The sequence below is a fragment of the Mesoplodon mirus genome (genome assembly GCF_964341445.2).
Source record: "Mesoplodon mirus genome assembly, chromosome: 2".
Classification (NCBI taxonomy): Eukaryota; Metazoa; Chordata; class Mammalia; order Artiodactyla; family Ziphiidae; genus Mesoplodon; species Mesoplodon mirus.
The window spans coordinates 167,273,637-167,299,634 of NC_138977.1; positions in this window are offsets into that span (position 1 = coordinate 167,273,637).

Consider the following 25,998-nt stretch of genomic DNA (forward strand, 5'->3'; position numbering starts at 1 on the left):
AGAATACATTTTCTTCTCAAGTGCTCATGGAACATTCTACAGGATAGATCATATCTTGGGTCACAAATCAAGCCTTGGTAAATTTAAGAATATTGAAATCGTATCAAGTATCTTTTCTGACCACAACGCTATGAGACTAGATATCAATTACAGGAAAAAATCTGTAAAAAAATACAAACACATGGAGGCTAAACAATACACTACTAAGTAACCAAGAGATCACCAAAGAAATCAAAGGGGAAATCAAAAAATACCTAGAAACAAATGACAATGAAAACATGACAACCCCAAACCTATGGGATGCAGCAAAAGCAGTTCTAAGAGAGAAGTTTATAGCAATACAATCCTACCTAAGGAAACAAGAAAAATCTCAAATAAACAACCTAACCTTACACCTAAAGCAATTATAGAAAGAAAAACAAAGAAAACCCAAAGTTAGCAGAAGGAAAGGAGTCATAAAGATCAGATCAGAAATAAATGAAAAAGAAATGAAGAAAACAACAGCAAAGATCAATAAAACTAAAAGCTGTTTTTTTGAGAAGATAAACAAAATTGATAAACCATTAGCCAGACTTATCAAGAAAAGAAGAGAGAAGACTCAAATCAACAGAATTAGAAATGAAAAAGGAGAAGTAACAACTGACACTGCAGAAATACAAAGGATCATGAGAGATTACTACAAGCAACTCTATGCCAATAAAATGGACAACCTGGAAGAAATGGACAAATTCTTAGAAAAGCACAACCTTCCAAGACTGAACCAGGAAGAAAGAGAAAATATAAATAGACCAATCACAAGCACTGAAATTGAGACTTGATTAAAAATCTTCCACAAACAAAAGCCCAGGACAGATGGCTTCACAGGTGAATTCAATCAAACACTTAGAGACGAGCTAACACCTATCCTTCTCAAACTCTTCCAAAATATAATAGAGGGAGGAACACTCCCCAACTCATTCTATGAGGCCACCATCACCCTGATACTAAAACCAGATAAAGATGTCTCAAAGAAACAAAACTACAGGTCAATATCACTGATGAACTTAGATGCAAAAATCCTGAACAAAATACTAGCAAACAGAATCCAACAGCACATTAAAAGGATTATACACCATGATCAAAGGGGTTTATCCCAGGAATGCAAGAATTCAATATATGCAAATCAGTCAATGTGATAAACCATAATAACAAACTGAAGGAGAAAAACCATACAATCACCTCAGTAGATGCAGAAAAAGCTTTCAACAAAATTCAACACCCATTTATGATGAAAACCCTCCAGAAAGTAGGCACAGAGGGAACTTACCTCAATATAATAAAGGCCATATATGACAAACCCACAGCCAACATCATTCTCAGTGGTGAAAACCTGAAACCATTTCCTCTAAGATCAGAAACAAGACAAGGTTGTTCACTCTCACCACTATTATTTAACATAGTTATGGAAGTTTTAGCCACAGCAATTAGAGAAGAAAAATAAATAAAAGGAATCCAAATCGGAAAAGAAGAAGTAAAGCTGTCACTGTTTACAGATGACATGATACTATACATAGAGAATCCTAAAGCTGCAATCAGAAAACTACTAGAGCTAATCAATGAATCTGGTAAAGTAGCAGGATACAAAATTAATGCACAGAAATCTCTTGCATTCCTATACATTAATGATGAAAAATCTGAAAGAGAAATTAAGGAAACACTCCCATTTACCACTGCAACAAAAAGAATAAAATACCTAGGAATAAACCTACCTAGGGAGACAAAAGACCTGTATGCAGAAAACTATGAGACACTGATGAAAGAAATTAAAGATGATACAAACAGATGGAGAGATATACCATGTTCTTGGACTGGAAGAATCAACATTGTGAAAATGGCTATATTACCCAAAGCAATCTACAGATTCAGTGCAATCCTTATCAAACTACCACTGGCATTTTTCACAGAACTAGAACAAAAAATTTCACAATTTGTATGGAAAGACAAAACACCCCGAATAGCCAAAGCAATCTTGAGAAAGAAAAACGGAGCTGGAGGAATCAGGCTCCTGGACTTCAGACTATACTGCAAATCTACAGTAATCAAGACAGTACGGTACTGGCACAAAAACAGAAATATAGATCAATGGAACAGGATAGAAAGCCCAGAGATAAACCCATGCACATATGGTCATCCTATCTCTGCTAAAGGAGGCAAGAATATACAATGGAGAAAAGACGGCCTCTTCAATAAGTGGCACTGGGAAAACTGGACAACTACATGTAAAAGAATGAAATTAGAACACTGCCTAACACCATATACAAAAATAAACTCAAAATGGATTAAAGACCTAAATGTAAGGCCAGACACTATAAAACTCTTAAAGGAAAACATAGGCAGTACACTCTACGACAAAAATCACAAGGTCCTTTTTGACCCATCTCCTAGAGAAATGAAAATAAAAACAAAAATAAACAACAGAACCTAATGAAACTTAAAAGCTTTTCCACAGCAGAGGAAACTAAAAACAAGACAAAAAGCCAACCCTCAGAATGGGAGAAAATATTTGCAAATGAAGCAACTGACAAAGGATTAATCTCCAAAATATACAAGCAGCACATACAGCTCAATATCAAAAATCAAACAACTCAATCCAAAAATGGGCAGAAGACCTAAATACACATTTCTTCAAAGAAGATATACAGATTGCCAACAAACATATGAGAGGATGCTCAACAATACTAATCGTTAGAGAAATGCAAATCAAAACTACAATGAGGTATCACCTCACACCAGTCAGAATGACCATCATCAAAAAATCTACAAATAATAAATGCCAGAGAGGTTGTGGAGAAAAGGGAACCCTCTTCCACTGTTAGTGGGAATGTAAATTGAAACAGCCACTATGGAGAACAATATGGAGATTCCTTAAAGAACTAAAAATATTGGAGATTAATCCTTTGTCAGTTGCTTCATTTGCAAATATTGCCTCCCATTCTGTGGGTTGTCTTTTCATCTTGTTTATGTTTTTCTTTGTTGTGCAAAAACTTTTAAGTTTCATTAAGTCCCATTTGTTTATTTTTGTTTTTATTTCCATTTCTCTAGGAGATGGGTCAAAAAGGATCTTGCTGTGATTTATGTCATAGAGTGTTCTGCCTATCTTTTCTTCTAAGAGTTTTATACTGTCTGGCCTTATATTTAGGTCTTTAATCCATTCTGAGTTTATTTTTCTGTATGGTGTTAGGGAGTGTTCTAATTTCGTTCTTTTACATGTAGCTGTCTAGTTTTCCCAGCACCACTTATTGAAGAGGCTGTCTTTTCTCCTTTGTATATTCTTGCCTCCTTCATCAAAAATAAGGTGACCATATGTGCACAGGTTTATCTCTGGGCTTTCTATCCTATTCCATTGATAAACAAACAACCCAATCCAAAAATGGGCAGAAGTCCTAAATAGACATTTCTCCAAATGAAGATATGCAGATTGCCAACAAGCACCTGAAAGGATGCTCAACATCACTAAATCACTAACATGTGCAAATCAAAACTGCAGTGAGGTATCACCTCACACCAGTCAGAATGGCCATCATTAAAAACTCTACAAACAATAAATGCTGGAGAGGGTGTGGAGAGAAGGGAACCCTCTTGCACTGTTGGTGGGAATGTAAATTGATACAGCCACTATGGAGAACAGTATGGAAGTTCCTTAAAATACTACAAATAGAACTACCATATGACCCAGAAATCCCACTACTGGGCATATACCCTGAGAAAACCATAATTCAAAAAGTGTCATGTGCCACAATGTTCATTGCAGCTCTATTTACAATAGCCAGGACATGGAGACAACCTAAGTGTCCATCAACAGATGAATGGATAAAGAAGATGTGGCACATATATACAATGGAATATTACTCAGTCATAAAAAGAAACAAAATTGTTATTTGTAGTGAGGTGGATGGACCTAGAATCTGTCATACAGAGTGTAGTAAGTCAGGAAGAGAAAAACAAATACCGTATGCTAACACATATATATGCAATCTAAAAAAAAAATTGTTCTGAAGAACTTAGCAGCATGACAGGAATAAAGATGGAGATGTAGAGAATGGACTTGAGGACATGGGGAGGGAGAAGGGTAAGCTGGGATGAAGTGAGAGAGTAGCATGGACATATATACACTACCAAATGTAAAATAGATAGCTAGTGAGAAGCAGCTGCATCGCAAAGGGAGATCAGCTTGGTGCTTTGTGACCACCTAGAGGGGTGGGATAGGGAAGGTGGGAGGGAGATGCAAGAGGGAGGGGATATGGGGATATATGTATACATATAGCTGATTCGCTTTGTTATACCATGGAAACTAACACAACTTTGTAAAGCAATTATACTCCAATAAATATGTTAAAAAATAAAAAAACATAATCTGGCAATGGCAAGAAGTATAAAACAAAAGAAAAGAAAATGAGAGGAATGAGTCTGGGGAAGGGGAGATTTATAAGAGCTAAATAGTCTGATTGCCATGCCTTGTGTCTGCTTCCACAGCTCTCAGAAACTTCTTAATACAAGTGTCAAACTCTGGGAAGTAACTACACCAAGGATTTGCTGCCCTCTTGTTCTTGTGCTCACCTCCTTCTGTGGAGGCAGTTTAGAGAGGACAGAATAAAAGCCTTTGAAACCATGAAAGTAGTTATGATTTTGTCCTGTTGTTCTGTAGAGTGAAGAGCATTCTCTACCCTGCAGCGGTTCACGCTGGGGCTCCTTGGTTTAGCAATGTAGCACGGAACCCAGATCTGAATCCTTGCTGTTCTGTGTTGAGTTCTCAGTCCCCTTCTGGAAAAAATCTTATAAATCCAACTGTGTTAGGTCTGGTTCCCCAGAAGCAGAACCTGGGTCAGAGATTGTTGTGACAATGATGTTTTGAGGCAGTGTTTGGAGAAGGGGAGTGGGAGAACAAGAGCAGGGAAGGAGAGGAAAGCCCCTCATGGATGTGACCTTAGCAGGGGCTGACTTGGATCTGACCCCTCGACGAGCTCTGGAGCATGAATTCCACCATGGACCTGGTCTCCTCTTGAGGCAAAGGGATGGTTTTTCAAAGTCTTGTGTCGGTCAGTCATTGTCTCCTGTCTTCTCTGAAGGCCGGGTAGCTCCTTTTGGTTGAGTGCCCACAGAGTCCACTATGCCAACAATCTTTGAACAAAGAAGTGGAAAGAGGTAGCTCAGAGCACGTACCGATGACTAGAAACATAACCTCTTGGGGTGCCTTGGAGAGACTGAAATGGGATAGGCTAAGTGTGTGCATATGGCTCCTGCACGCATGTGTCTGTGCCTGGATTTCCCAAGGCACGTGGTATGGGGCCCAGGCAATTTCATTAAGATATTAAAGGGATGATGTCCTCTGAAGATACAAGGACTTAGCAAAAGTGAAATAACAGACATTCATTTTTTGATAATCCATGGTCTATTTAAAAGATCAGAGCTATGCCATGTCTGTATCTAGGTCTAGCAGCAATTGACTATGGCGATGTGCTACTCTTTCTACTTAATTTAACTAATTTATTTAGAATTTCTACCCTGGCTTTGCAGAGTTTAACCCATATAAACAAGGTGACTCTGAAAGGGAAGAGGATGCTGCCAAAACCTTTAGTTGAGGAGTTACTACAGGGAGCTCTGAGAACTAAGACAAAAATGGGATAAGTGTTGGGTTATAAGGGTCTATTATTTGGGGAAAACAAGGAACTAGAATGTGAAGAAAGACACAAAGCTTTATTTACCTCTCCTAACCATCTCAAACCGAATAGGTGGGACTCTTGCATGACTTGGATAGCCTTATTCCTGGCCAGGTAGCTCAGACAACTCCAAACGTGACTCCCAGAGGTTCTAGTGCTGCCTAGTGTCCTTAAATAAGTTCATTGTCTGCTTCAACTTGTACATGTAAGAAAGGATGAACTCAGAAAGCTGGAGGACTTGAAGATATCCATGTGGCCAACTCTGTATTTTTATATATTTAAGGATCTTTAAAAAGACCACAGCTTGCTAGTTGACTGTATGTCTGTGCATCCTGCTGATATTTTTACTGATGTCAGAAGGTCCAGCCTTGTATTTCTAAAGTTTTTTCCATCAAGTCTTCAGTGGACATTCCTACCTCTGCAGTCACTGTTTGATAGGTGCCTGAGTAAGCTCTTCCATGAGGCAGGGTTATCATTGGTGAAAGAGCTGTAACAGGTCAAGTTTGAAAACCTTGCCTTCTCAAGAGCCACTTGATCCTAAGAACTGTAGATACTGCATTTTTCTGTGTGAATGTGTGATTGAGATCTATAGAGGCTGGTGCTGTCTCAACAGCTCCTGTAAATGGTCTCTGACAAATCTGTCATTATTAGCTTCTTGCCTTCTTTCTTTTAGAAGTCTGGAGGAAAAGAAATAATTAACAGTTGATTGAGATGGTTCATTCATTTAGGTTCTGGTTAAAGTCAAGAAGGCTCTAATCTTAGTGCTATTGACTCTAGAAAATGATCTGTCAGATCACCTATAAAATATCAATAATATTATTAAAGGAAGTTTTCAGAAAAGTAATTTTCTAAGCAGACATAAAAAGATTTAAGATATACATCTGTGCTTATACCTATGATGAGCAACTGGTGTGGTGGAATTTTTTATTTAGAGGCAAACATAGAAAGTCACATCGGAGTTGCATCCTGTATATAAATATAAGAATTGAGGTATGTTGACTTTGGAAAATGGCATACCGTTAACTTTTTTTTTTTAATGCTGTTGATTTAGCCAAGACTTCTCCTCAATTTGCAGAAGTTTGGGGAGAAGGTGGATGTATTTGCATAAGGATCCTAAAAGCCTTCTGAGGAGGAAAAAGTGAGGTACCAACCCTCTCCACCAAATCTTAAAATTAGGAAAACCTGCTACAGGGGATGGTGGCAGTCCTGACCACTGTTCAGTGACAGAAGAGGACACTCTGGTTCCCCAAAGGGAAACTCACCACAAGAGAAAGTGGAGTTTGGCAGTGATCTGAGCTCCACACAATAGTCCCAAATCAAGGTGAAATCTTCATCTGATAAACCACAAGCCTGAGTTGAGAAGATCCACAGGTAGGATCCAAGAAACCAGCCATCTTGGATGCTATGATAAAAAGCTTAAACATTCCAGGTTGAAGGGTGTTAAGCAAGGCAGTGGCCTGGATTTTGTATTAGAGAGTTCATTCCAGTGACCAATGCAGAGGCTATGCCTAAGAGGAACAAAAGTAGAGTCTGGGAGGCTATTGTCATGGTCCAGGGAGTGGAATGGGGTCCGAATGAACCAGAGATAGAAGGGAAAGATTCAAGCAGTGGGAGGTAAAGCTGTCATGTTGTTAATTGATTAGCTCAATGGGAGCAGTACTCAATTTGTTTGCTATTTGTGCTGTTTATTACTATTATAAATGGTGGGAATTGGAATAAGTGGCCAATTATTCTTTTTTCACTTGTTTCAGCTGTTGGTCTCTAAGAAGAAAATTATGACAATGGGGATTTGATTAACTTCAATCATTTTCACAATGACTGTAGTTATCATTCCCAGTTTCTTGAGTGGAGTCATTGTTTTAATTTGCATAAGTGGCTTTTGGATATGCAGAGATCCAATTAATTAAAAGCAAGATATCAATGGATATAGAAGAACAATTATGTCGATATGGCCAGACGTTAAAGAGAACAAATGTCTGACTGGAGAGTTTACCAGCATTTCCACTGAGTTATTTCTAGCTGCCAAAGATTGATGGGAGGAGAACAAAAAGAAAAGAAGAAATATAGATGGTCTTGGCCAAATGGTACTTCTGCAGCTTAGAAGCATGGTGGGGGAGGCGTGTCATGTTTTTTTTTCTTTTTAACCAAAATGTTTAAAACTAGACAAGCAACAGATTTTTGTTGTAAAACAACAACAACCTAAAACAATAAAATGGTGCATATGGTAGAAATGAATAAACATCCCCTGTCCCTACAACCTCCTAGTTGCCTGGACCCAGTTAGTAACCACTGTTCATAGATTAGTGTGAATTCTTCCAGGTCAAAGATGTCCTTAATGAAATTCTATTCATTTTACAGAATCGATGACTGCACATGTTTCATCAAGGTAAACCTTGCCCTATTTTGTTATCAGATAAAGTCTACTTGATGATTCAGTTCATAGCTTGCTGGCTGGCTGAATGCTAGGATTGCTGTTGGCAGGAGATGCTGTCCTGTTGGGACAGTAGACAGTGGGAATAAGAGAGGCAGGACAGAAAGCCAGGAAAAAAGGGTCAAGTGAAGGTTGAATACAAATGGCAGATGCCAGGTGTGAAACTAGGACAGGCTTGGCATTGGAGGCTTGGAAGTCCCCCTTCTCTGCCTTCACTTTCTCACTCCAATCCTAGTCACTCTAACCCCTGGCTGCTGAGTTTCACCCCCAGGCTTCTAAATTACCCCTCCAAAGGTCACCAAGGGGCCATTTGGTCACCACATTGGATGACATTCCCTCAAATTTCACCTTCCTTAACCTCACTGGGTATATGACATTGCAACCAACAGTTCCCTTCACACATTTTCCTCTGTCCTTGGTTACAGTGATGATGTATCCTTCCAGTTCTTAACCTTCTCTGACTGTTCTGGCCCTGATTTCCATCCTGACTCCTCTCCTCTACCAGTTCTCCAATTGTGGGCATTGCCTACAGCTCTGTTCCTTTCCTGCTCCTCTTTTCTCTGCATTTCCTGTTTTTTGGATGTTTAATTCACGTCTATGTCTTCAACAATGATCTCTGTGAGGGAGATGCTGAAATATTATAAATATAGCTAGAAATAAAAAGAGGAATTTGGCCCCAATGTTCACTGGAGTTCTGATCTTCTGGTTTTTGTTACCTTCTTGACATGCCCCATGTCCATCTCAAACTCAGCAATTCTAAGACTAAACTTGTCCTCTTCTCCATCTGGCAGACTCCTCAGCATGGCCTAGAGGGGTCTTCATGATCTGTCCCTTCCCACCTGTCTAGTCTCAGCTCTTGCCGCCCTCCTACAAGCACCCTCTTTTCCAGTCTTACTGAAATAACCACAGATGCATGACCATTCCATGTTATCCTGTGCCTCTATGCTATAACTTATGTTCCCTCCACCTGAATTGCCCTTCTTCCTGGGCCTGTATTTTTGCCCCCAGACAACACTTCTTCAATTCTCAAAACTCCTCTTGAGTATCACCTTCTTTAGGAAGACTTCCTTGAATTCTGGATCTGCTGCCCCTCTGCAGTCTCCTGTGTCACCCCTGGAAACTCCTGCTGTAGAACTTATCATACTATACTCTGATTGGTTTCTTTGCTTGTATTCCTGACAACCTGTGAGCCCTTTGAAGGCAAGGACTATGTCTTTGGTCTCTGCACCCCCAGGGCCTAGAGAAATCCTTTACACATACTAAGTACTTAATACATACTGGATAAGTATGAGAACCAGCTTCTCCCTCCTGGCTTCTCTACTTTTTGGTGATGGTGAAACCATCTGACATTTAGGTCTCTAACCCTGACATCTCCCCCAACTCCAGAATCGTATCCTTCCTTTGCAACATCTCTGCTTGAATGTTCAGCAGGTTGATCAAAGATAACAGGTTCAAAGCAAAGCTCTTGATTCCTTTGCCCACTATTCCCCATCTCAGAAGGGCACAACTATTTACCAAACCACTCAGATCAAAAACCTTGGAAGCATCCTGATTTCTCTCTTTTTCTTCCACGCTACATCAAATCCAAGAAAAAGATCCTGTAAGCCTTATCTTATCATATGTTGGGAATCTGGCTGGTTTTTGTATTCTCTAAAAATATCACATTAGTCCAAGGCATCATCATCTCTTGCCTGAACCCCTGTAGTACCCTCTTGCTGGTCTCTGAATGTCCACTTTTGTTCCTCTATGAATGATTGTTCTTCCACACAATGACCAGAGGTCCTTAGCCTGGCTTATGAGACCCTTCTACATCTGGTCTTTTGTTATCCCTCTGGCCTCCAGATGCCTCTGTCCTGGCCACTTCCAGAAAGAGGACTCTGAATACACTATCTAAAAAAGAACCTCCTGACCCTCCATCCTCTCACCCTGATTTTTTTCTCTTTACCCCGTGATATTTTATATTTCTTTATATATCTGTTGATGAACTCTTATCCCTAATATGTAAGCTCCCTGAGGGTAAGGTCTTTGTCCGTCAAGTTCTTTGCTGCAGCCCAGCATCTGGAACAGTTCCTGGCATTATAGTAAGAGCTCAATAAATGTTTGACGAATGAACGAGTTATTCTAGTTTGAAGGCTATGAGTCATCTTTGCTTTCCCACTGCCTTCCTTCCCAAGTATAGTCACCAAGACTTTTAGAGTCTTCCTGATGTTAATTCAATTAAGATTTATTGATGCAAACTGATTGCCTTGCATTGTGTCTATCACTGAGAGACTTACTTCCCACAATTGCCACACCAACTGAAGTACTTGATGGGAAAAGAACATTGTAAACTCTAAAGCACCACACACATGTCGTTTGCCTTCCAGCTCCCCTGCGATGACACTAATTAACATTACTTCCACTTGAACCTCTAACTGATCTTCCTGCTTCCAAAATCTCCCCAGAAAATATATTCCAAACTCTGCTGTCGACTTAATTTTCTTAAAGCATTGTTATAATTATGTTCCTCTCCTACTCAAAAACTTTGACTGTCTTCCAACTTCTGACCAAATAATATACAAACTCCATGGCTTGTAACCAAGATCCTCCCCAACCTGGCTCCAGATGGCCTTTTCACCCTCTCCCTGTATTCCCCCATTGAAGCTGCTGATGTTCAAGTCCATCTAGGCCACTCAGTTCTCCCTGAGGACAGCTGCTTTTCCCCCTCTTCTTCACTCACAGTCTCCCTCTGGCAGGAACTCTTCCTACACACCTTCCCCTGAAAAATTCACACCTGGCAGGGTCAGAGCAAATGAACCTCATGATGCTGCCCTCCCAGTGTTTTTCCACTTCTAGGTGATTTTTCTCTACTCTCTGAATGTTAATAGCATTTAGTTCTTCCTATTGAGGGAGCACTCTTATTTCCAGAGATTTTAAACAAGCTAGGATATTTTTTAACAGGGTAGTTTTCCATTCTGAGTGTGTGTGTCTGTGTGCGCGCATGAGCACATTTCTATTTAAAAGTGAACACTCCACATGTATCACAAAATTCCAAACCTGGAAAAATCCTCCAATATAGCCTAATCTACAACTGTTTACATTTGAGGAAACTATGAACTACTTCGGTTAAATGAGATATTCCAAGTTACACACTAACTGGCAGAAGAGCTTGGGCGAGAAATTTGGTTTCCTGATTTCCAAATTATTTCTCTTTCTACTACTACTCTAATTCATAGCACATTGCCAAGTTAGTACTAAAAATTCAGTTCAACAAATACTTATAAACTATTTTCATACGTGCCCAGCACTGGCTTAGTAATCTGGGATACAAAAGAAGTGTAAGAGAAGAGTCCTGCCCATGAAAAACCTTTGAGCTCACTAAGCAAACAAGGCACACCCACATGAAAAAAATATATTCTATCTTACATTGTTATGTAATTATACGAGTGAAACAGAGCTGATAAATCTTCCTGTAATGACAGAATGATTCTTTATCTTTGCTGTTCAGTGGCCAGTGTGTGGCTGCTGAGCACTTAAAATGTGGGGAGTGTTACTGTTACCAACCTGGGTTCTTGGACTACATTTCCTTAAAGGAGGAAGGAAGGAAAAGGATGCAAGGAACGCTTTAAGTATCTCTCTCTTCTCTCACCATTCTTATTTGGGAGGTAGGGAAAGTTGGACGTCCACTTGTCCAAGCTTCTCTGATTCCCGCTCCCTTTCAAATGGGTCATGTGGCTGTCTCTCTGGGATCTGCCTTTCAACAATCAGCATGCATCCGTGGCTCCTGCTTCTATATGGTAGACTTCAAAGACAGGTTTTCATCTTGCGGGATGCAGTGGCCTGCCTTTCTGAGTTGGCAGTGGGCAGAAGCCTCCATTTGCTACAGGATGAGCTCCATTCTCCAATCTAGCCTTGCTGGATTATAAATTTAATGTTTTGGCCTCTGTGCATTGGACTCTATTTCTTAATTGGTTCTGGACTCTGAAGAGAAGGAGCAATTAATTATCATCCTCTCTTAAACTCAAACATCATCCAGATGAGCTTTTTTATGCACTCTTCTATAGTACAGATTTTATAATCTTATTCAGATTTGTAACCCAAGATCATAAGCATATAGAAAGAAGAGGCAATATTCTATATTGTTATTCTTCCTAAATCTCTTTAGACTTCAGGTTCATGGGCCAGTATTTATTTGTATGGAGGTCATAATGGGCTAATAAATCAGACGCTAAGAAAAAAAATTAAAAATAAAATACATATGATGAGAAATGAAATGTTTCCTGCAGGAATTCTGGCTGAAACTCAAAGCTAGTTAAAATGTATGACAAATTCCCAATGTTATAAAGAGCAATGCTAGACACATTTCTGTAGGACTTACTGAGAGGTGAAGAAATGGATTCTTCAACTGTCCAGAGCTTCGTCAACTCCATCAACCACCTTCAACTGTATAAGAAAAAGCTGGAGGATGCTTTAGTTGGGATTCATAAGTGTAAGAGCATCATGGCATTTTCCTGATCTTCAATCTGAGGTAAGAAAGGAGAGCTGCTTCCCTGGTGGCGCAGTGGTTGAGAGTCCGCCTGCCGATGCAGGGGACGTGGGTTCGTGCCCTGGTCCGGGAGGATCCCACATGCCACGGAGCGGCTGGGCCCGTGAGCCATGGCCGCTGAGCCTGCGCATCTGGAGCCTGTGCTCCGCAACGGGAGAGGCCACAACAGTGAGAGGCCCGCGTATCGCAAAAAAAAAAAAAGAAAAAAAAAAAAGAAAGGAGAGCTGTCCCCTTAAGCCAAGTTAGAGTGGTCCTAAAGGCAAACCTAGAAAAGAGGAAAGTCTTTGAGGAGGGAATATCGACATCCTACCCCATGAGACTGGGGCCTTCCCCTTGCCTGGGGGGTTCCTGAGCATGGGAGTCTGGCCAGAGCTGTCTAAGACGGCAGCTCAAGACTGAGGGCAGGGATGACTGGCCAGGACTTCAAGAGGTTGATAGAGAAGCATGTCTAAGTAACCCCACAGAAGGCATTCAGTTGCCTTAAGACAGTCATACCCAGGATGATTATGAAGGCAATTATATGAGAAAAATATAAGCTAGTTACATTAACACTCATGAAGTGCTTATCTAGTTCCAGGGTATGGATTATTTTATTAATTCTCACAACAACCTTAAGAAGTGGTACTTTGACTCCTATTTTATAGATGAGAAAATGGAGGCATGAAGAAGTTGTTATTTGCTTAAGATCATAGAATGAACATGATTCTGATTGGTGTTGAAAGAAGCAGATCCTTGTATATATTACTTGGTTTTGATACCATCTGTCTGTTCTTGATACCTAAATTTAATATTTCCAGCTCTAATCTCTCTCTCTCTCTCTCTCTCTCCCCCCTGACCTCAAGGCTTGTATATCCAACTGCTTATGTGATAGCCCCATTTGGGTATTTAATAGGCAATGGAAAATAATATACATGAAACGAAAACTCTTTTTTTTTTAGTAAAAAATGTATTTTTATTTGTAACTGTTTCATTCTCCAAATGATGTAAAAGACAACTATATAACGCAACCGTTGTAAAACTGTGTTGATGAGCATATACTTTTTTTTTTTTTACATCTTTATTGGAGTATAATTGCTTTACAATGGTGTGTTAGTTTCTGCTTTATAACAAAGTGAATCAGTTATACATATACATATGTTCCCATATCTCTTCCCTCTTGCATCTCCCTCCCTCCCACCCTCCCTATCCCACCCCTCTAGGTGGTCACAAAGCACCAAGCTGATCTCCCTGTGCTATGCGGCTGCTTCCCACTAGCTATCTATTTTACCTATGGTAGTGTATATATGTCCATGCCACTCTCTCACTTCGTCACAGCTTACCCTTCCCCCTCCCCATATCCTCAAGTCCATGCTCTAGTAGGTCTGTGTCTTTATTCCCATCTTACCCCTAGGTACTTCATGACCTTTTTTTTTTTTTCTCTTAGATTCCATATATATGTGTTAGCATACGGTATTTGTTTTTCTCTTTCTGACTTACTTCACTCTGTATGACAGACTCTAGGTATGGGTAGATCATCCTCCTCTTTAGAGCTCAACTCAAAGGTCAGCTACTCATTGCTATTCCTGGTTACCCCATCTCTCTTCCCTGTTTATTTTTTCATAGCCCTCCATACAATTGGTAATTATTTTGTGCATTATTTTTTTGAGTTTTTTTTGGAGGCATTCATTTCCACCTCCTCCCTACAACTAGAAAGTAAGCCGCCTGAAGAAGGGACCTTGCTTACCTTCTTCTTCATCACTGTATTCCCAGAATCTGGCATATCGCCTCATGTGTAATAGGTGCTCAAAAAATGCCAGTTAAGTAAAGGAATGAAAATTTCAGTAAACGTTGGTTGTATGAAAGAATAAAGAGAGAACCATGTATCGGATGCCATATACTGGCTATGGTGGAGTTCTGACCTGGTGGGAGTGGGAGGTATGCTGGGGGAGCATGTAGTCATCATGATTAGGACCATTGTCTCTTTTGGAGGCAATGAAAAAGCACCACCACTCACCTATACTTATTCCTGTGTTCAGACAATATTTATTATTTTCTCATGTTCTAAGCACTAGTTTAGTGGCCAAGGATACAATGACATAGGCACAGTCCCTGCCCCCAAAACTTATGGTGTAGCATCCTACAATAGACGAGAGGAGGGAAAAGTGGTGAAGGGGCAGGAATGGAGCAACTCTCCAGTAACTCCTTGACTCTATAATGTCCCCAGGAAGTTGAACGCTCAGTTTTTTTCATCTCAAATACAATGTAAAAGAAAAACACAGAAAGAGTCTGTAAGGGATAGCAAAATGCCCACCTTTTAAAGACAAGAATGACCACTGAGAAACTGGAGCAGAACTTCATCTAGATATCCGTTAGATTAGTTGGTATGAGCGTGATACTTCTCTAACATGAAATCTGTAAGTTGTCAGTCCTAAAGCTGAAAGTTAGAGCTCAAGATACTTTGAGCCATTTAGAAATTACAACCGCCCTATTATTCAAGACTTCTGCCAACGTCCACTCCTAATGCAAGGGAACAAGGAACAATGGAGAAGGCGGTGGAAAAGTTGGAACTGAAAAGCATGGATGAGAGTTCTTGCTTTGTTCCTGCCAGCTCATTCGCCTTAAGGATGTGACTTAATTTTTTCTAGTCTCAGTTGACTCATCTATATATTGGGGATGAAAAAGGCATATATCTTATGATATTGTTGTAGATTAAATGAGCTAACCCATGTAAAGTGCTTACCACAGTGCCGGTCACCTAGCACACAGAGTAATGTTAGGTAATATTAACATGATTTTGGGGGAAATTATTACAGTAGCACCTAAGTCACAGGGTTTTCATTAGGAGTAAATGGTGTGTGTGTGTGTGTGTGTGTGTGTGTGTGTGTATGTAAATACCTATCACAGTGCTTGGAACATGGTAAGACTCAATAAATAGTTGTTGAAGAGGCTAATGTATTGGAAAAGCTATGAAGTATAGATTGCTATAAAAATGCTTCTGCTTTTTATTTTATTATTTATTTTCTCAACAAAAATAGACTGAGTAACTAAAAGCCTTTGTATGAAAAAAGATGCTCAAAACTTCCGCATCCAACTAGGTATGATATTTAGAATATTTAGCAGTCAGGAGGGCACGCATGCTGACCAGTCAGAATGGATGCTGGCAGTAGCTACAGAGAGTGGGATTCCAAGGGTTCCCACTCTGCCAGGCACTATCCCTTTAACTGGAAACTGTGAGAAGGCCTTGGAGGAGCCCCATGGAGGGACCAGAGGGAAAGAAGAGGGGTCTGGGTTGGAGAGGTTTGCGTAGGGTAGTAGCCATTTTCTAACAAGTACAAAACAATTTTGTTATGGACCTAGAGGGTATTATGCTTAGTGAAGTAAGTTGGACAGAGGAAAAAAAATACTGCATGTTATCACTTACATGTGGAATCCAAAAGATAAGACCAACAGAGACAGACTCACAGATATAGAGAACAGACTCTGGATACCAAGTGGGGAGAGGGAAGGAGGAGAGGTAAAATAGGAGTAGGGGAATAAGAGGCACAAATTACTATGTATAAAATAGATGAGCAACAAGGATATATTGTACAGCATAGGGAAATATAGCCATTATTTTGTCATAATTTTAAAGAGAGTATAATCTATAAAAATATTGATTCACTATGCTATACATCTAAAACTAATATAATATTGTCAATCAACTATATTTCAATAAAAAATTTCACTTATTTACTATCTGAATCGTCTGTGTTTGTGCCTACATTCTGATGCAGCTCTGCCCCCTAAACTACACCCTTTGTGAACTGGAGTTGAAAGGAGAGAGAATACATCCTATGTATACTGTTCTCCCATTCACTTCCCATCCTAAACTAGGGTTTGTTTGCTTGTAAGTAATGTTCTATTAAAGAGCTGGGTCAAAGAAAAGACTCTGAGAGCTCAGCATCAGGAAAAGGGTGTGAGTGTTCTGTTAGGGATCTGTAAAAGGCAGTCTGTTTTTGGTAACATGTGGGTGAGCTGCCAGTTGCATCATCCCTAGCTGTTGATGCTCTTGATAATACATTATTAGTCATCTTTATTCCAACAAAATCCTCATCACTCTGTATAGATTTGATGTTGAATTTCGAATCCACTTTAGTAATGATATTTATAACTGGTACGTTAGAAACCCTGCATTATTTGAAGAAAGGCGACTTATTTGAAGATCAGAGGGAAGGGTTGGGGAATAAACTAACTTCAAGTCACTAATTATTTTTTTAAAAGTGCTACTAAGGAATTGAGCCTTCACGTTCCTCTGTATAGCTCTTTTTTAAAACATTAATTAATTAATTAATTAATTATATTTTTGGTTGCATTGGGTCTTTGTTGCTGTGCTCAGGCATTCTCTAGTTGCAGCGAGCGGGAGCTACTCTTTGTGGTGGTGTGCAGACTTCTCACTGCGGTGGCTTCTCTTGTTTTGGAGCACGGGCTCTAGGCGTGCAGGCTTCAGTAGTTGTGGCTCCCGGGCGGGCTCTAGAGTGCAGGCTCAGTAGTTGTGGCTCACTGGCTTAGCTGCTCTGAGGCATGTGGGATCTTCCCAGACCAGGGCTCGAACCCGTGTCCCCTACATTGGCAGGTGGGTTCTTAACCACTGTGCTACCGGGGAAGCCCTGTATAACTCTTTTAAGATCTATATTGATATATTAGACATCATGAAAAGTCTGTGGCCTCTGTTTTGGAGTTTGGGAAATATAGTTAGTGAGAGATATGGAGGAGGGACCACAAATCTTTATGTTCCTTTCCAAGTGAAAGATGTTTGAAAAGGCTGTATAAGCTGATTAGCACAAATGACTTCCATAATTCACCTACTGGAGAGCTTATGTGAAAGCAGTTTTTATAAAGTGTATTAGGCAGGATTCTCTAGAGAAATAGAATGTTTCTGCCTGTATCTCAATCTCTACATCTAACTTTATATCTATCTATCTACCTATTATCTATCTATCTATCATCTATCTAAGAGATTTATTTTAAGGAATTGGCTTATGCAACTGTGGAGGCTTGAGGAGTCTAAATTCTGATGCGGTAGACCAGCAGGCTGGACACCCAGGGAAGCATTGCAGTTTGAGTTCAAATGCAGTCTGCTGGCAGAACTCCTTCTTTCATGGGTGAGACCAGTCTTTTTCTATTAAGATGTTCAACTTATTGGACGAGGTCCATCCACATTATGGAGGGCGATTTGCTTTACCCCAAGTCCACCAATTTACCTGTTAATGTCATCCAAAAACATACCTTTTCAGAAACATCAAAAATAATATTTGACCAAATATCTGGGAATTGTGACCCAGCTAAGTTGACGCATAAAATTAACCATCACATAATGTACTGTGAAGAATGACTAACTTTTTTGTTGTTATTTATCTATTTGTAAGAGAGAGCTGCCAAGAGGGCAAAACAAGAGCTATCTGAGGAATAGATGCAGGTTGAGATGTTAAACCAGAAAGAAGAAGACTTAGGGACATATGTATAGTAATACAAAGATAGTAACACATCGGTGTTCTCACAACCCAGAGATATACAATGTGTGGATAAGATATATATATCCTATATACCTTGTGCATTTTCAAAATACTCAAATGCCTGCATGTGAAAGGCAAAGAGCAGAACCAGAACTCTCAAAGGAGATGAATTTTGACTCAAGACTAATTGGAACCATTAATAAATGATGACTTCTGATCATAGCTGGTCACTCATTCCTGACCTTCTGTGGTGAGCTTACTTCCAATTCTTCCCAGTGGCTGTCACAAAATTTTCTCTTTTTTTTCCCTCACCCCCGTCCATTTTATTTCCCTCAGTGCAGAGACAAAAGGCCACCAATTCTGTAGCATTCTTCTCAAACACCCCTATTTTTAGATCTTCTTTATTTATACCTCATTGAATGTGTTTCCTGGATTTTTCCCAAAGCCAGTTTACCTGCTTGTGTGCTTGGCCCTATCCTTTACACCTTCTCCAGGTCTTTGCTCATTTGGTGAATATACAATTTTTTTTTTTTTTTTGCAGTACACAGGCCTCTCACTGCTGTGGCCTCTCCCGTTGTGGAGCACAGGCTCCGAATGCGCAGGCTCAGCAGCCATGGCTCACAGGCCCAGCCGCTCTGTGGCACGCGGGATCCTCCCAGACAGGGACATGAACCCGCGTCCCCTGCATTGGCAGGTGGACTCTCAACCACTGAGCCACCAGGGAAGCCCCCATACAATTCTTTAGAAATAAATATGTGATGTGCTCTGCACTTAACATTTTGTAGCAGGTAGGCTTTTTTGTCTCAACGTCTGCTATGCTAGGCTTACGGCTGACAGAATGTATATGTAAACCAGATGAGTGAGATTATCTATCTATCTATTTATATTTTTTTAAACAAACAATTTTTATTGAAGTATAGTTGATTTACAATGTTGTCAGTTTCTGGTGTACAGCAAAGTGATTCAGACATATATTTCATTTTTTTTTGACTGCACTGCGTGGCTTATGGGATCTTAGTTCCCTGACCACAGATTGCACCCAAGCAACAGCAGTGAAAGCCCAGAATACTAACCACTAGGACACCAGGGAACTCCCCCATCTATCTATATTTATATGTTTGGACTAGTGCGAGAGTGAGTATGACAGAAAGAAAAGCAGATGTATAAAAATACAGAACAATAAAGTGTGAAGCATTTGTAGGTGGAGAACCTGAGAATACTTTGCTATTAGTACTATTAGTACTGAATCTTCAATGCATTCTAGTACAGAAAGCATGGGGTCTGGTGACCAGAATGCACTTACCATACATTAAGGGCAAGTTGCAGACAATAGCTGCATTGACACAATGACTAGGCCTCCTCCCTGCCATATCTCCCTACCCCCACAGCTGGGCCCGCTATCTTGTTTATCTTAAGGTATAACTTATGTAGAAGAATACCCCCCTTTTAAATGCACAATTTGAGGAGCTTTGAAATATGTATACAGTTATGTAATCACTAGCACACTCAAAATATAGTTTTGTTTTTGTTTTTGTTTTCTTTTTTTTTTTTTGCGGTACATGGGCCTCTCACTGTTGTGGCCTCTCCCTTTGCGGAGCACAGGCTCCGGACGCGCAGGCTCAGCGGCCATTGCTCACGGGCCCAGCCGCTCCGTGGCATGTGGGATCTTCCCAGACCGGGGCACAAACCCGTGTCCCCTGCATTGGCAGGCGGACTTTCAACCACTGCGCCACCAGGGAAGCCCCAAGATATAGTTTTGATTCCATCACCCCAAAAAGTCCCCTCATGTCCCTTTGCATTCAATGTTGCCTACTCCCAATCCCAGGAAACCACTGATCTGGTTTCTCTTAGTGTTATGGACTACATATTTGTGTCTCCGCAAAATGGGTATGTTGGAACCCTAATAGGTGGGGCCTCTGGGAGATAATTAGGTCTTGAGGGTGAGGCCCACATGATGGAATTAGTGCCCTTATTAGCAAGCTCTCTTCTCTCTCTACCATGTGAGGATGGTAAGAAAATGTGTTTCTGTAAGCCAGCAAGGGGGCTCTCACCAGACAGCAGATCTGCCTGTGCCTTGATCTTGGACTTGCCAGGCTCAAAAACTATAAGAAATAATGTTTGTTGTTTAAGCCACCCTTTCTATGGTATTTTTGTTACAGGAGCCTGAGCTGATTAAGACACTTAGTATAGACTAGTGTTGCATATTCTAATATGGAATCACATATTAGTTTTGACTGCTTAAATAAATGGTGCCATACAGTATTACTGTTTTATGTCTGCCTTCTTTTCCTCAACATAGTATTTTTGAGATTCATCTATGTTGTTACACATATCAGTAGTTTGTTCCTTTTTATTCCTTAGTGGTATTTTATTGAATAAATATACTCAAATCTGTTTATCCAATCAGATCACACGTTTGGGTTGTTTCCAATGTTTGGCTCTTATGAATAAAGCTACTATGAACATACATGTGTATAGACATATATTTTAATAATATTTGGGGTGGGATACATAATCAAGAGTGAGAAGACAAGTATATGTTTAACTTTATAAGAAATTGACAAGCTGTTTTCCACTGGCAATATTGCTTCATATCTTCTTGCCAGTCTTAAAATTTATCCATTCTAATAGATGTACAGTTGTATTTTACTTTGGCTTTATTTTTTTGCATTATCCTAATGATTAATGATGTTCCTTGTCTTTTCATGCGTTTATTGGGTATTCATACATCATTTTCTTTTGTGAAGTGTCTGTTTAAACCTTTGCACATTTTTATTTTATTCATCTTTTATTATTCAGTTGTAAGAATTCTTGATATATTCTGAATTCAAGTACTTTGTCAGATACATTCATTTCAAATATTTTCTCCAAATCTGTGGCTTGTCTTTACATTTTCTTAATAGTGCCTTTGAAGACAAGTTTTTAATTTTATTAAAGTCAAATTTATTGATTTTTCTATTATAATGCATACTTCTGTGTTCTACCTAAGAGATCTTTGTCTATCCCCAAAGTTGCGAAGATTTTCTTTTATGCTTTCTTATAGACGTTTCTATAGTTGTAGCTTTTATGTTTACATCTCATCTATTTTGAACTAGTTTTTATGTATGCTGTGAGCTAAGACCTGAAGCTAATTTTTTGTGTATGGATATTCAGTTGTCCAGCACCATTTATTGAAAAGACTATTCCTATTTATTTATCTTAGCATTTTCAGCAAAAATCAATGGACCGTATATGTTTGCATCTATTTCTTGACTCTCTATTCTGTTCCATTGATTTCTGTGTCTATCTTTGCACCACTATCACACTGTCTTGCTTACTGACACTTTAGAATAAGTTTGAAATTAGGTAATATCAGTTCTCCAGCTTTGTTCTTTTGTTTCAAAATGGTTTTGGCAATTCTAAGTCATTTAGATTTACAAATAAACTGTAGAATCGGCTTGTAAGTCTTTAGAAAATCTGCCTGCTGCAATTCTGTTTGGGTAGAATTGACATCTTAACAATACTGAGTCTTCTAATCTGTGAATATGGCTCTCCATTAATTTAGTTCTCCTTTAATTTCTCCCGTCAATATTTTGTATTTTTCAAGGTATAGATCTTATATATACATATATTTAAATTTGTTATTAACTAGTTTGTGTTTCTTGATGCTATTATAAATGGCTTATTTTGGAAGTTTCAGTTTCCGTGTGTTTGTTGCTAATACAAAGAAATACGATTGTACACTGGCCTTTTCTAAAAACTTGCTAACTCCATTTAATTAGTTCTGTCAGTTTTGGCATGTTTTTTAAGAATCCTTAGAGTTCTGTATGTATGATTCCCTTTAAAATCAGCTCCATATCCCTGAATGCTTTCCTTTGAGAGCTGGACTACTATCCTATTTCTTTGAACCTGTTGTCTCTCTCTGTCCTCTGTGTCTGGACCTTGGCTCATTTTCTTTTAGCCTCTGACTTCACCAGTTCCTCTGAGATTGGAGTCTGTCGTTGTCTTGGTGGGAATGCCTTACTCTCACTCAACTCTAGCACTAACCTCAAGAATCCTAACTTCCTTCCTAGACACTTCTGGAATGGAGGATCATTCCACATTCCTTAGGATCATAACCTCTAAAAACATGGAATATGAAAGATGATTATAGAGTGATACAGAGTTGGAACAATTAAAGAAGGCAATAATCGCTGGAGAGAGACCATCACTGTTCACCAAGCACTGTTTACAAAGAGTTTTATCAATGTGCCGCCGACTGAAAAAAAAATGCACAACATAAAAGTTGTGAGTTGTGTTTTATTTGGCAGATTTTCTGAAGCCTTCAATCCCCAGAGACAGGACTCTCAGATTGCTCTGAGGGACTGCCCCAAAGATGTAAGGGAGGAGCCAGGATATAGAGGAGTTTGCAACAAAAACCAGGTGGTCGGAACATCAAAAGATGACTGTTAATTAAAGAAAACCAGACATTGCAAGTTAATGAATTTAGTGCTTTTCTGTGTGTGGGAAGATGCAAAAGTTTGGGCTCATTGAAATCATTCCTTTGATATGCACCTCAGCTATCTGGGCCAGTATCCTGTTTTTTTCCATCCTAAGTTTCCTCAGGGTGCATCCTTGGGGGTAGCTGCAGTGGCTGAGGGTTTGATGGCAGGCATCCTATTTCCATCCTGAGACGGCTTGATGGCTGCAACATCCTCTGTTTATTGATGTGGCAGATGTGATTCTTGGTCCACAGTGCAATGAAGTGGATTGAAATACAGTGCTGATAGAGTTATGTATGGTCCAATTACGCCATATAATAAGCAATTATAAATCCTTAGTACAATCTACACTAAGAGTATGTTTCCCATGCATCTGGGGTAAACTGGCTGATCTAAGCTGGCCATGGCTGGTGCAGCTGGTGGGGTGTAGCTCTACTCCACGTCTCTCTTTTTCCAACAGGCCAGCCTGGGCACACTCTCACGGTGATGACAGAGGCACAAGAGAGAGCAAGCCCCAGTGTGCAACCCCTTTTCAAGCCTCTGCTTGTGTCACAGCTGCTAACATCCACAGGTGAAATTACTTGGTTAAGTCCAAGGTCAAGGGGGTACAGCAGAGCACCCTGCTCCTGTAGGAGGGCACTTCAAAGTCACATGGCAAAGAGTGTGGGTGCAGGGAAGGGTTAATAATGGGGCTAAAGGAAACTACTACATTGCCAGAAACTCACAGGGTATTATTTGTAGATGCGTTTGCGTATGCTCGAATTTGTGGTTGAATAAACCACATGAATTCTCAATCAATGGTACGTGTTCAGATATCTTCAAAAACTCTGGAGCCAGTAATGCTTCTTTTATGAAGTTCTGATTTAGCCCCTTCAGAGGTTATTTTCGATATCTGAAATTAGTAAACACTAATTAGCTGTTACTTACCATTTTGGTACCCAGAGCCAAAAAACCAACTATCTTCCACAGAGACATCAGAGTAGTTAAATAAATCCACACGTGAAGTACTTAAGGCACTGTTTGACCTTTTGGTCCATAAGTGTTGGTTATTTGAATTATCATTTTCGGAAACTTAAATATTATCATGACACTTCCCTGCTAATCCTTCCTGTGGCTTCATCTTGCCTGAAACTCTGGTTCTCAATCTTCAGTTTGCCTCATGATCACCTGGGCATGCATAATTCTGCATTCCATTCCTATAGATTCTGACTCAGTAGATCTGGGATGGGCTCAGAAATCTTTATTTCTACAAGTGCATAGATCATCAGGATGAAAGTGGTACTTGCATCACACTTGGTGGCACATGGACCCAAGGAAAAAAACTCCAGGCTCTTAAGCATTGCACACAAGTTGCTCTTCTGAAGCCTTATCTCCAACTGCATAAAGCTTTAACATTTACTAAATGAATGAAAGGCGGAAATAACACAGATGTTCTTTGTTTTCTGAAGAAGCCGTCTTTCAAGTTACCTTATGAGTGCCTTCTCAATTTTAAGCATCCCTAGGAAGGGGTACATTATCTTTTTTTTTTTTTCTTATTTAGGTATATAAATGTCATCAGTCCCATTGTCCTTCATTCCTCCAAGCTGTTTTGCAACACAGGAAGCTACATTTCCCAGGCTCCCTTGCCCTCTGGTTTCCTGAAGTTTTGGCCAATGGGAAACATTGGTGGAAACTGGAAGATGGAAAGGGGAGAATAGCCAGGTATTTCTCCCCTTTTTCTTCAGCTCCCCTACCAAACATGGTAGCTCTACCACCTGCAATGCCTCTTCCGTGGTCCCAGCTCTTACCAGACAGTTACCATCATGCTTCCCCACCGTTTGGACTCTAGGATACAATGTCATTCCAATGTTCCCCCAGCTCAAGTGCTGATGTGGATTCTTGCTATCAATAATGTAATAGTCAGTCTTCTGTGTCAACCAGGCTATAGTACCCAGTTATTCATCAAACACTTATCTAGGTGTTTTGGGGAAGGTATTTTATAGATGTGATTAACATCTACAGTCAGTTGACTTTAAGTGAGAAGGTGATTATCAGTAATGTAGGTGGGCCTCATCCAAGGTCCTTCAGGAGAAAGAGCTTAAGAACCGAACTGAGGTTTCCCTGAGGAAGAAGACATTTTGCCTGTGGTCCTGTGGACTGCAGTATCACCTCCTGCCCAAGTGTCTCCAGGCTATGCTTGTTGACAGCTGGCCTTATGGATTTTGGAATTGCCTAGCCAACCTCCACAGCAACATGAGCATTCCTTATAATACATAACATATGTTATATTATCTCTTTATCTATCTATCCATCTAAAATGCTGGTTCTGTTTCTCTGGCAGAGCCCTGACTGATACAGATCATCTCTGGGTTATCTTTCCACTCTCTGAGCCCTCCCTGATACAGCATATTTGAAAGAAGATTTTTGAAAGGCATTGTTTAGAGACTATGCCAGTATTACCTTAAAAATTGATGTGTGTCATAGATCAATGGAACAGAATAAGGAGTCCAGAATTAAACCCACACGATTATGATCAATTAATCTGTGACAAAGGAGGCAAGAATATACAATGAGGAAAAGGCAGCCTCTTCAATAAGTGGTGCTGGGAAAACTGCATAGCTACATGTAAAAGAATGAAATTGGAACATGTTCTCACTCCCTACGCAAAAATAAATTCAAAATGGATTAAAGACCTAAATGTAAGACCAGAAACCATAAAACTCCTGAAAGAAAACATAGGCATAACACTTTTTGACATAAATTGTAGCAATACTTTTTGGAATCTGTTTTTTAAATTAAAATAAATAAAATCAAAAATAAACAAATGTGACCTAATTAGGCTTAAAAGCTTTTGCACAGGAGAGGAAACCATAACAAAGTCAAAAGACAACTTACAGAATGAGAGAAAATATTTGCTAATGATATGACTGATAGGGATTAATTTCCAAAGCATGTAAATAGCTCATACAATTCAACATCAATAAAACAGACAGCTCGACTTAAAATGGTAAGAAGACCTGAAGAGACATTTTTCAAAAGAAGACGTGGCCAACAGGCACATAACAGGATGCTCAATATCATTAATCATCAGGGAGATGCAAATTAAAACCACAGTGAGATGCCACCTCACACCTGTTAGAATGGCCGTCATCAAGAAAGAACACAAATAACAAATGTTGGCAAAGATGCAGAGAAAAGGGAACCCTCCTACACTGTTGATGGGCATGTAAATTGGTGCAGCCACTGTGGAAATAGTATGCTGGTTTCTCAGAAAACTAAAAATAGAACTACCATATGACCCAGCAATTCCATTCCTGGACATAAATTCTGAAAAAAATGAAAATACTAACTCAAAACGATACATGCATCCCTATGCTTATAGCAGCACTATTTACAATAGCCAAGACATGGAATCAACCTTATTGTCCATCGACAG